Below are 12908 nucleotides of genomic sequence, written 5' to 3' on the forward strand. Positions count from 1 at the left end.
CGAGCAGACTGGACGGGGCAGAGAGGGAGATCGCCTACTGGGAGAAGGCGACCGAAAAGAGCTGGGTCTTGAGGGTCCTGCGAAAAATCGAGTAGGAGGCAGCAGTTCGGATACTCAAGCGAAGAGCATTCCAAAAGGCCGGGGCCAGGGTAGAGAACCTCATGCCACCATGTTTTTTCTTCCTAAATCGGGGGACACATAAAAGGAGCTTAGAAGAAGACCGCAGGTCCCTGATAGGAACATAGGCTGCGATATTTGAAGCTAAGAATGCCGGCCCGCTGCCTGCTAAAGCCTGAAAAATCAAGCAGCCCATTTTGAAAAAGGAACGTTCAGATAGAGGGAGCCAGTGTAAGGAAGGGGAGTGACGTGGTGGTTTTTGGGCAATTTAAAATTTAGGCGGGCGGCTTGATTCTGAATCAGTTGGAGACGTCGCAGCTCATATGGGCGAACCCAGCATACAGCGCATTGCCGTAGTCCAGGCGCGAGACAATCATAGCAAGTAAAATGATTTTCAGGGCTGCAGTGGAGAAAAAGCGAGAGATCTTGCGTATGACGTGAAGCTTGAGCAAACAGGACGATACCACAGTGATTATCTGAGAATGCATAGAGAGGTCAGCACTGACTCTTATCCCAAGAGTTTTAACGGAGGTGGAGGGAGAAGGAGAAGGCCCCAAAGAGGGGGGCCAGAATGCAGAGGACCAGGGACTGGAGATGCCACCTGTGAGTACTAGCTTGGTCTTATTGGGGTTTAATTTAAGATGATTGAAATTCATCCAGTCTCTGATAAAGATCATTACGGATTGGAAGTTAAGAACAGAAGCGAGGAAGGGAGAAAGATTGAAAATGAGTTGGAGGTCATCGGTGTAACTGAACACTGTGACGCCCATAGACTAAAGGGCAGAAATGAGAGGAAAGATGTAAAGATTGAAGAGTAAAGGAGAAAGAGACGATCCGTGGGGGACTCCACAGGAGACCGAGTGGGAGGAGGCAGAGAAACCAGCCAACTGGACCGCCTGATGGCAGTTTTCTAAGAATGAGGTGACCCATGCCAGGGCGGTTCCCCGAATGCCCGCGCTCCCGACACGATCGAGTAAGATGGTATGGTCGACCGTGTCGAAGGCAGCGTACAGATCGAGGAGAACCAGGGCCTGAGGGGAATTGATGTCAGCCCCACCTCTAAGCTCGTCCAGCACAGAGAGAACAACTGACTCTGTGGAATGAGCTGGACGAAAGCCCGCCTGGTGAGGGTCTAGTTAAAAGGATTCCTCAATAAAGGAGCTGAGGCAGGTGGTGACATGGGACTCCAAGATCTTTCCCAGAAAGGGGAGTAAGGAGATGGGGCTCCGACCTTCTTCAAGATGGGAACAATTGTAGCCGACTTGAAGGAGTTGGGGACCGTTCCTTGTGAGAGAGAGCCGTTGAGGAGGGTCAGCGGGGGTTCAGGGCAAGCTGAAAAGACCTCTCTGAGTATGAGGGCAGGGCAACTGTCGGAAGGAGAGCTGGTTTTGACCTTGGTGAGTAGGGAGGAGAAGGTTTCACGAGTGATGAGGGGGAGTTGCTCCAACAAGTGAGGATTAGACGGGGGCTTTGGATGGGAAAAACTAGGGAGGGGAGGAGGAATATTGGATTTAATTGCCACAATTTTGTCAATAAAGTAATCATTAAGGGAGTCACAGAGGATTTGGGACGGAGCCGGTTTGAGGGTGACTCTATCTGAGGTAGATAGGTCATGAACGATAGAAAAAATGTCCTTAGGTTTATTAGCAGCGACGAGGACCTTGGCGGTAAAATAGTCAGTTTTCGCTTGCAAAATAGATTTTTTGTAGTCATGCCGCAAGGAAAGATAGGATAGTTTTAGGGCTGGGCAATACTTCACTCTCCAATGTCGCTCAGCCTGTCTGAGAGCAAATTTTTATGCTTTAAGGTCGGTGGTAAACCATCTGTAAGAATCATGGAGGCGAAGCGTTCGAAGTCGTTTGAGAGGGGCCAACTGGTCACAAGCTGAAGACAGCCAGTCGTTAATAGCTGCGGCTTGGAGGTTGGGGCACCGATTGGTCAAGTCCGGGGGAGAGGTCGAGAGGGAGGTGCAGAGTGAAGGAATAGCCTCTCGTTCCCAGTTGCGGACCCAAGTGTTGGAGGGAAGCAAAGGTGTAACACTCAGTCCTAAGTCCAGAGAAAAGGAGATAAAAAAGTGGTCCGACCAGGGGCAGGTGCTAATAATTGGGGTGGGGATGTGTATGTTAGCAGACCAAATCTGGTCCAAGATGTGTCCTCGAATGTGAGTTGGAAAATGGACATGCTAAGAGAAATTGAGATTTCCAAGCAGTTCAGTAAATTCTTTCGAAAGGGAATCTTCGCGGGGATCAAATGGCCAAAAATTAAAATCGCCCAGTATCAGGACACGCGAATTGTTGATCACCAGAGTGGCCAGCAAGTCTTGGACTGCATGACAGAAAAGAGGCATAGGCTGTGGGGGGGCAGTGAAAAAGAACACATGTAAGGGGGGCGGTGGAAGAGGTAGAGCGGATGACTAAGTAGTCAACCGCTGCAATGGGGGGAAAGACAGGGTCTGGGACTGAAACTTAGAGTGTATAATGGCAGCCACACCACCGCCGGCCTTTCCGTCCGGGCGGTCGGAGCTCAGTATGTAATAGGGGTCAGGAATAGCTGCTAGGATATCTGGCATAGAATCAGAGGAATACCAGTTTTCGGTGAGAAGCAATATATCCGGCTCAATAGAGCCTAAGGAAGAGAAGAGCTCGGCCTGGTGCTTCACCGCTGATCTAGTGTTAAGAAGGTAGGCAGAAATGCTTGGCAGGGTGGGCTGTGCAGGGTGAGGCCTAGATAATGAGTGGATCATCAAATCCGAGAGAGCCAAGGGAGGGGTCACTGGGCTGTGATTTGCAATGCCGAGATTTTTGATTCGTAGGAGTGCAGGGTCAGAGAGGGGCCAGTTGCCCCAAAGAGCAAGAAGTTCCTTGGAGGCATAAGTAGGGAAAGGGGCATAGTATATGGCCCCAGGCCCCGCCCGGCCGAAGACGTCGGCGCGCTGCCTGCGCGTCCGCTGCGTGTGCGCATGAGCCGGTGAATAAGCAGGTCGAAGCGCAGAATAGCTAGAGCACTGGCCTGACACTGCCCGTAAGTGGATGTGATGACCCCGGAAGCCCTCCGATCAATCGGCACACAGCCGTGTCGGACCGGGGCCATGGGTAAGGCAGGAATGAGCACTAAATGGCAACAGGTATCATAAACAGTTTTTAAAAGGTTAAAGCAGCACAATTGAAAAATTATGTAAAGGTTGGCTCTGCGGGGTGCACACGCGAAGCTAGCGACAGCCCTCTGCCACCGGGTACCAGTCGCGTCGCTACATCAATTCAAAAGCAACATGCATTGGCAAAGCCACTAGGTCTGGTGTTGGCTGCCAGCCTTTAGAATGTGTCAATGTTTGCTTTGTTCTATTATGATTTTTGCAGACCTATATTTCCGGAGAACCTATTAAACCCTCATCAATATAAAAACCAATACCTAAAAGCAAAGTATTTTTGGTCTCAAAAAGCACACATTGCCATAGCAGCCCTGGCACTAATGGGAACTACTTTGTGAATGGATGTGCTCTTTGTTAAATGACCGAATACTATCACTCACAGTGAAGTTAGCTAAAGGCCAAGAAGGCTGACCCATTTTCACATGCTGTATGCTGTAGAGGGTGGAATTAAACATGTGAATGACAAAATAACAGACCAATGGATGAAGGGAGCTGGCTGAGCATTCCAATAAGGATATTATAGACCTAATTTTAATAATAACAAAAGGTCTTGGCTCATGTTAGACCTAACAATCTAATGAATAAAGAATATGGCTATGAGGGAAAGCTAATGGTAGGAAAAGGTCTATAGCTTAGTCAAAAGCTGTGGCATTCTAATAAAACCCAGAAGAGTATATCACAACATTGCTATGGCCTAAACATACATTGTTTCAAAAACTCGTGATTTCAGTCATTTTTTTAAATGTATTGTTATTTTTATATAGAAAAAGGATTATAGTTTTTATAATACAATATCAAAAATATTTTGCTACTTGATCATGATAAACAATTGTTCTTATTATATAGTACAAGTACACAGTACTGAATAAAACATAGACACAAATGATGATGGCAAGGCGGTAGTGTAGACTACGCGCGTTTCGGCGAGGTCGCCTTCATCAGGTCACCGTCTTAGCGTACTGTAACACCTGAAAAAAGGATATAGATCGAAACTGTAAAATATGTGGCTTTGAAGTCTGAATGATTCGTATATATATATATATAGGCTGAATGGGCAGAGAACTTGTCCGTGGTCTGATACATAAAAGAGGTTATCAATATGTGGGCGATTCTATTTTAAAACGTCACAGATGTGTATATCCTGTATAAACAGCAGACTCCACCGTATTACGATTAAAGATTGCAGCCCTTAGTTTAGATAGGATGCTATTTTTAAAACGAACCGGATGTGTAGATCCTACACACCTGGTATGGCAAAAATGTGGACATAGGTGTACTGTCCACAGTTATATGCTGTAGTTCCTAATGTGCAAAGGCTGGGTCAGCTGCCGTAGTAGTTAAATAGTTTCACGATGTGATAGGGCAGTTTACTTTAAATAACGGCATGATGGAGAGTCTGCATCTCCGGCACGTCGCCTGTTAGGATGATGGTGGCTATACATTTTTTTAATGTGCCCAGTAGTCTGAGTTTAGGAATATAGGTTATTTGCACCAGTCTACATTTGAGATTACCCATATTATCAGATGAATCTAAGGGTGTTTTTCAAAATGTGGGTTTTGTGCAGAGTGACTTACAATTGTGGCCAAAAATAAAGAGGAATTCAATAGATAGTAACATATATCCTATTATTCTGCGCTTCCAAACTTGTGATGAAAATGGTATCGGCGTGTGGATGGTTCAAATGCACTGGACATGAAAGTGCCAAAACTGCAACTTGTAAACAGAAGAAATGATGCTTGGATAATATAGAGTTCATGGTGGCAGCTGCATTCAATATTTGGAACCAGAATCGGCCTGCACCCAAATAAACCTACCAAACGCCCACATTTCTGAAAACGGGAAACGTCTAGTTTAGAAGCCCAGAATTCCTTGCAAATATCACACCTTGACATGTCTGGAGAGACAGTGCTAGAATCTGCAGGAAATTATGATAGTTCTATCACCCAACGTTCCCACTCTGCTTCTGATACAAAAGGTACAATCCCTGTGTGAGGGGGCACATTAGCTGAGACAGCAAAGATCCACAAACATGCAGTTGTTTCACACTTCACTGATTCTTAGAATGTCAGTAGCTCTGTCATTTGTTCCTGGGGTCGGCTGGCCTCAAGAGAAACCTACCAACACCTGACACGTCTGAAAACTAGAGACCCAGGAGAGTCTAGGATGGTGTAGCTTGTATCAATCCCACTGCTTCTTCTTACCCAGAATGCCCTATAAGCATCAACCTTTGGGTAAATTATAGAATGTCCTCACTTTTCTTTGAGGATAAGTTCTGAAATCAACAGGGAATGATAAACGTACTATTACCAAGAAGAAACTTTGACTTTTTTGTTTTGATTTCCAATCATTTTTGGATGTGGGGTGCTGTGATATTTGGGTATTGGATAATTTGGCATCCCAGGAAAGCTACCAAAACAAGACCTTTCTGAAAAGTAGCCACACATTGGAGTACAGAGTCATGTGGCCTGTGTGGATCCCACCAATTCCTATTACTCTGTCTGCCCTTCAAACATCAAAGTTTGGTCAAAAATCACAGACTCTCTGCACATTTTTTGTGAGGGAAAGTTCTGGAATCTGCAGAGAACGGTAAAAGTCTTACCTCTCAGCATTCACACACCTCTCACGGTAACAAGCATTGTCAAAGCCAACAGGTTTCTCCTATGCGAAATGTAAATGCGTCATAGCACTTTTTTTTACTTTAAGCAGTGGCGTCACTAGGTGGGTGCGGGGGGTGCGGACCGCACTGGGTGACACCCTCATATGGGGTGACACCTGAGGTGAGAGCCGAGTGAGCAGCAGAGCGTTATCTGATCGTTCCTTAAGGAACATGAATGAACTGGCAGAAAATAACATCAATTTGTACAGTTCGGTTGAAGAAACAATACATCAGGAACAATAACGTGCACCCAGATGGAATCAAAGTAATGTATTGAGCACCGGGGACTTAAGAAAATCGAAAACCTGTCATTTCCAAAATGCAGAGTTGAACGTTTATTCAAAAATAAAGGGACCTTAATACTCATATTAAACAAATAAACGAAAGGACAATTGCAAATTCACATTTTCCTCTTCAAAGCGGTTTAAAATTTCATCAAATAAAAAATGAAATATTTTTTACGGAAATCTTTCTTTCCTGCAAAGGAATCGCAAGTATGGGCAAAGCCAATAAGTCTGACCTTGGTATGGCTGAAGCATTTTGTAATTTTTTGCAAGCATATGCAATAGGCACAAAGCAACTGCAAAACATACAAAATATTTTAAAAAAGACGTGGCCCAACAGCCCCACGCACACCAGAGCTCGCACTGAAGTGCACCTCTGTTTCAGACTGCTCTAGTCTGCACATGCGAAAGGGAACATGTGATCACTCACAGTGCATGAGAGCCAACGTCGGACATGGACTGACCACACAACCTGCTGTGCAGCAATTTCAGGAGTTATTTCAGACAGTCACTTTGTGAAGAGCGAGAACTGTGAGGGGGAACCCATGGGGGGGCAGGGGGTGGAGAAGGCGACGAGGAAAGGGTTAAAAGAGCAGCACACTGGAGAGGGGGGGTGCAGGCAGAGAGGGAGATGGTGCAGGCAGAGAGGGAGATGGTGCAGGCAGAGGGAGAGATGGTGCAGGCAGAGAGGGAGATGGTGCAGGCAGAGGGTGAGATGGTGCAGGCTGATGGGTGAGGTGGTGAAAGCGGAGGGGAGAGATGGTGCAGACAGAGGGTGAGATGGTGCAGGCAGAGGGAGAGATGGTGCAGGCAGAGGGTGAGATGGTGCAGGCAGAGGGTGAGATGATGCAGGCAGAGGGTGAGATGGTGCAGACAGAGGGGGAGATGTTGCAGGCAGAGGGTGAGATGGTGCAGGCAGAAGGTGAGATGGTGCAGGTAGAGAGGGAGATGGTGCAGGCAGAGGGAGAGATGGTGCAGGCAGAGGGTGAGATGGTGCAGGCAGAGGGTGAGATGGTGCAGGCAGAGGGTGAGATGGTGCAGGCAGAGTGGAGATGGTGCGGGCAGGGGGGAGATGGTGCAGGCAGAGGGGGACACGATGCAGGCTGAGGGGGAGATGATGCATGCAGAGGGGAGATGGTGCAGGCAGGGGGGAGATGGCGCAGGCGGAGGGAGAGATGGCGAATGCAGAGGGGTAGATGGTAACGGCAGAAGGAGAGATGGTGCAGGCAGAGGGAGAGATGGTGCTGGTGGAGGAGAGATGGTGCAGGCAGAGGGAGAGATGGTGCAGGCAGAGGTAGAGATGGTGCAGGCGGAGGGGAGATGGTGCGGACAAAGGGAGAGATGGTGCAGGCAGAGGGGAGATGGCGCAGGCAGAGGGGAGATGGTGCAGGCAGAGGGTGAGATGGTGCAGGCTAAGGGAGAGATGGTGCAGGCAGGGCGTGAGATTGTGCAGGCTAAGGGAGAGATGGTGCAGGCAGAGGGAGAGATGGTGCAGGCAGGGGGTGAGATTGTGCAGGCGGAGGGGAGATGGTGCAGGCAGAGGGGACATGGTGCAGGGAGAGGGTGAGATGGTCCATTCGGTAAGTTGTAAGGGGGTGACACCATGAGTTACCCGCACCGGGTGACACCAGCCCTAGTGACGCCGCTGACTTTAAGCCATGTTGCACAGCAGCTCAACTGCTGTGTAACATGTAAATCTTGAACGCCTTCCAGTGTTTAACATGTGCCTCCCTGTTACTGTGGTATATATTATGTAAGTGCGCGTTTCTCTGACTAACTCATTGCTATTGATTTAGTACAGAGGTATCTGAGCTACAGAATATAACTGTATTATATTAATACAGCCCTGTTCTTATGAAGTTTCTTCTTTTAATAAACTCTCTGTATTTGCATCTTAATACTGCAAATACATTTTGGCACGGCTGTTGGAATGGAAGGACACTCACCACCAGAAGCAGTACTTGGTCCACATTTCACAGCAAGATGGAGACCAAGATGGAGACTCGAAGATCAGGAGGAAGATGGAGGCGAGGAGGAGGCAGTGACCAATAGGAAGCAAAGAAATAAGAGTGACATGGGAGCAAGCCAATGGTAAGTTAACTGACATGGGAGCCATCCTGTGGTAAACAACAGTAAATAATGCACAGCCTCTAAACCCTTTATAAGATTTTCTTTTTAGATGTAACAGATTTCAGAAGCACAGTGCAAGTGCTGTGCAGGCGAAACCTAAAAGGGTATATTGCTCACATGGCTGAGCTATTTCACAGAACAGGGACTGCCCTACAATTCGTCATGGAAGTAGCAAGATCTTAACTTTGAATTCCAATCATTCTTGGAATGGGGGTAGTGCTGATATTTTAGCCTGGGATCCTCTTGCACCAATGGAAACCTATCAACTCCAGGCCTTTGTGCAAAGTAGACACCGAGAGGAGTCCAGGGTGGTGTGGCTTCCAAGGATCCCATGATTTCATCTTGCAAAGAATGCCAGGCAAACAACACATTTTGGATAAAATCACATGCATTTCTCTGGGGGAAAGTGCCAGAATGTGAGCGGAAAGGCCAAGCTCATAGCAGCCAGTATTCCCACACTTCATGTGATAAAAAAACTAAACCCCAGTTGTGTTGGTGGGTGTATGACTGGGGGCCTGAAATATCTCAAAATGTACCATGGAAAAAATACAAAAAATTCTCTGAATTACAGTCATTCTTGGGATGTGGGCAACTGTGATATTTTGGCCTGGGGTCAGCCGGCAGCATAACATCTACCAAACCCAGACATTTACAAAAAATAGACAGCCAGGCAATGTCCTGGGTGGGGTGGAAATCTATATTTTCTCATATTCATGCGGCAGAAAACTCTGAAATGGATAGCCAACAGGAAAAGTCCTACCATCCCTCATCGCCACACTTCTCCAGTTGAAAATTGTACCCCACATATCTGACTAGACATACCGAAGCTGGTAGGCACGAGTCAAAACGGTGACCCTGTGACATCAATGTAGTATGAATGTGGTCTTCATATATTTACAGTTTTGTTCTGTTTAATCTAGTGCCTTGAGTCCATAAAGATACCGTATTTGTCAGGAGGTATGTGGAAATATAGGATGATAACACGCTTGTCATTTGCTGGAAATTTCCAAGATTTCTGTCACATAAATGTGGGGAAATTGCATTTTTGACCAGTACTTGGACATACACAGGGTATTCTGGGTAAAACCAGGTACAGACTTTAGCCCCTGGAGCCCAACTCTTCACCAATATAAGGAGTACTGTGTGGAGCAACTATGGGGCCCGATTCACAGAACTAACATAAGACAAAATCTTAAACTTACTACCATTTTGGTATTCACAGAAGGCACTTACTCATTTTGGTATTCACAGAAGGAACTTACTCATTGATGAGTAAGTGCCTTCTGTGAATACCAAAATGAGTAAGTGCCTTCTGTGAATACCAAAATGACTAAGTGCCTTCTGTGAATACCAAAATGACTAAGTGCCTTCTGTGAATACCAAAATGGTAGTACGCTTAGGATTTTGTCTTAAGTTAGTTTTGTGAATCGGGCCCCATATACATAACTTTTGATGCAAACAGTCTTCCTAACATTTCTAATCTCTGAATGAATGCTTCGTGGAAAAACGATATTAAAGCACTCCACTGGACCTTTGCATCATGAATCATGTAGTGATGAGTTCATATGTTTGATACCATGGGGTAGTACATGATCTTTCATCAAGTAAGATGCTATTTAAATCCATTTATTAGAAACAAGAGTTTCTGAACTCCTAGCCTGGAAGACACTTCCTTAAAGATTTTTTAAACTATTTCACTGGTGACATGGCGTACAAATTTTACATGCAAATGATGAGGCATAAGGCAAGATTGTGAAGGGCTAGGTCGAGGGAGGAGTTCTGAGGCTTGAGACTTGGTGGTCAGTCACATTATATTTCCTTGTATGCTGACGACCTCCTGTTGTTCTTGCGAGATGCGGAGGGCGCGCTGGAAGGGGCGCGTTCCTTGCTCAGCCGTTTCGGCTACGTCTCTGGCTTGCGAGTCAACTGGGCGAAGACATGCGTGTTTCCGGTGGCCGGGGAGCGTGCCCAGCCTGTCCTGCCACCTGACCTGGTGTGGGAACCTAGGTGCCTTCCCTACCAAGGGACGCACGCTTACCACAAGCAGGAAGATCTTCTCGAAGGTAACATAGGCAGAGCGCTGAGGGGACTTAAGGGTAGCATGCAATTCTGGGGGACCCTTCCACTATCGGTAGCGGGCCGAGTGGCGCTGCTGAAAATGGTGGCTCTCCCTCTGCTTTTGTATTTTTTTCGGACCCTGCCTGTACGGATACCCGTCGCTTTATTTCGGCAACTCCGATTCCTGGTGGGGGGTTTCATTTGGGGAGTAGGAAGACGCGAGTAGCAATGGACACTTTGATTCGTCCAAGGGCTGATGGTGGCCTAGCCGTCCCCGATTTTGAATTATATTATCTAGCCGCACAGTTCCAGCACCTCACCCAGGCGGTGGCGCAGGAATTTCGAGGCCCGGAGCGGGAGACTGAACCAGAGGTCCCACTGCACGCCTTGTCGTTCGTGGTCCTGCAACAAAGGCTCCGGGCTAATGACTTGTCCTCCACAGAGCGTTGCCTGAGGCACTGCTGGAACCGTTACCACAGCCGAGTTGGGGTAAAACGACCTTATGCCCCAGAAATACCATTGGGCATGTGCACGGCCTTGCCGCATGGCGGGGATTGGTAGGCTCTGGCGGAGTGGGAAACACTGGGGCTCCAGATGGTGGGTGATTTATTTGGGGACGGTGCACTACTGCCTTATAGCATGTTGCAGGACTCCTATGGCTCCCGCGGGGTCACTTCTTGTTGCATGCGGCACTGGTTGCGGCCATCCAGAGGCACTGGGGCACTGGTCTGTCGGAGCCACCCACAAGTGAGGCGTGCCAATATGTAGTGATGGCAGCGGGCATGTATAAGGCGGTCATTTGTTTATACAGGCGTATGTTGGGAGAGGGGCTGGCACCGCTGCAGAAGTTGCGTGACCAGTGGGCGGCGCATCTAGCCAAAGAGATACCTGATGCGGCCTGGTCGCAGATACCTAAGAGGGCGTGGAAGGGCTCGATTTCAGCTGATTCCATTTTTTGTGCTGCATAGAGCGTACCTTACACCGGCTAAAATCAATCTATACTTCCATATTAATACGGGACTTTGCTGTAGATTGTAGGGTGCAGATCTCCTACACATGGTGTGGGACTGTCCACGATTGGGCACGTACTAGGAAGAGGTATCCACTTTACTTTGTAACACAACAGGGCGACCGAATACTCCGGATAAGGGGACTTGCTTGCTGCACTGGTTTCCACACAGTAGCAGAACAAAGCTGACTAGCAAATTCATAGACTTAGGACTGGTGCTTGCTAAGCGAGAACTTACATCCCACTGGAAAGCAGCAGCGGGCCCTAGCTACGCAAGGTGGAAGGCTGCATTACTTAAGTGGGCGGCTAGTGAGAGCTCAGTTAGGCTACAACAAGCCCATAGGTCCCACAATGACAAAGCAATAGAGGCGGCGCGAGCTTGGGAGGCTCTGGTGATGGAGTTGAAAGTTGCAGTCTTAGACGCAGACTCAGAGACAAGTGCACTAACTGATGTAGAGGCCCAGTAGACAGAGTACCTTGATATTGAGGCGACGCGTGAGCAGAGATTCCCCGCTTTCCGTAGTGGTCACGATACTTATTAAGGTTGTTGAAAGTTGCCATTTGTAGAACCTGTACAAAATGAAGCATCATTTGGATTCCTTTAGCCTTCAGATAGTAGCACCGGTGGGAATGGGGAGGGGAGGGTGGTTCTTGGGGTGGGCTTTGAGGATGGAGTGAGGTGTGACTCAGAAGCGGGAGCTATTCACCTTAGCGACACGGAGGGTAGCGGGCATCTTGACACTGCACCATTGATTGCTGGGAGGAAGACCCTCGCTGTGGGGGCTGCACCGAGATTGTAGATAACATGTTGCATTGTGATGTCATTGCTGCTATCCTCCTGATTGTCGGGCACTGGACCCTCCTCCTTTTTGTTGTGGGTGTTGAAAATAATAAACAAAAAAAAAAAAAAAAGGCAAGATTTTGAATGCTACTGAAATGTCAAAAGCTATTTGTTGGTACATGTGTTGTGGCTACGCATAAATCAAAGGTGAAGACTCAGCTGTCAGCACCCCATCACTAATACCACATTTGGTACAGTCTCTCATCCATCTTTCAGTCTGGAGGCTGTGCTATTTGACACTAAAATGTACATTGGATGGAGAGTATGTCCTTCTAGGCTTGGAGGGATGGTGGCTGCATGGTATTGGCGGACTTGTATGTAAATGACACCTTTATTACTTTTGAACAGGCGTGTACAGGATTTGATATGGGCCCGGGGCAATATCTCCAATACGCGGGTCTGATGGAACTGGCTAGAGCCACGTAGCCCACATATCTAAATATGCTCCAGACTACTGAGACCCTAGATATACTGCTAACGTGTGGCAGTGGGGGTAGGTTGGTGTCATTGTTGTACAAGGCTTTGAGAGCGGATTCAGGGTCCCTAAGCCAAAAGGCATGGGATACTTCGAACAAAGATTCACAGGCGCCATTGCTGGAAAAAAGTTGGGAGAGGGTATGCTCGCTAACGCGCAAGGTATTTGCGATAAAGCCTGACTTGATCC

The sequence above is a fragment of the Lissotriton vulgaris genome, chromosome 6, assembly GCF_964263255.1.
Source record: "Lissotriton vulgaris chromosome 6, aLisVul1.2, whole genome shotgun sequence".
Lineage (NCBI taxonomy): Eukaryota > Metazoa > Chordata > Amphibia > Caudata > Salamandridae > Lissotriton > Lissotriton vulgaris.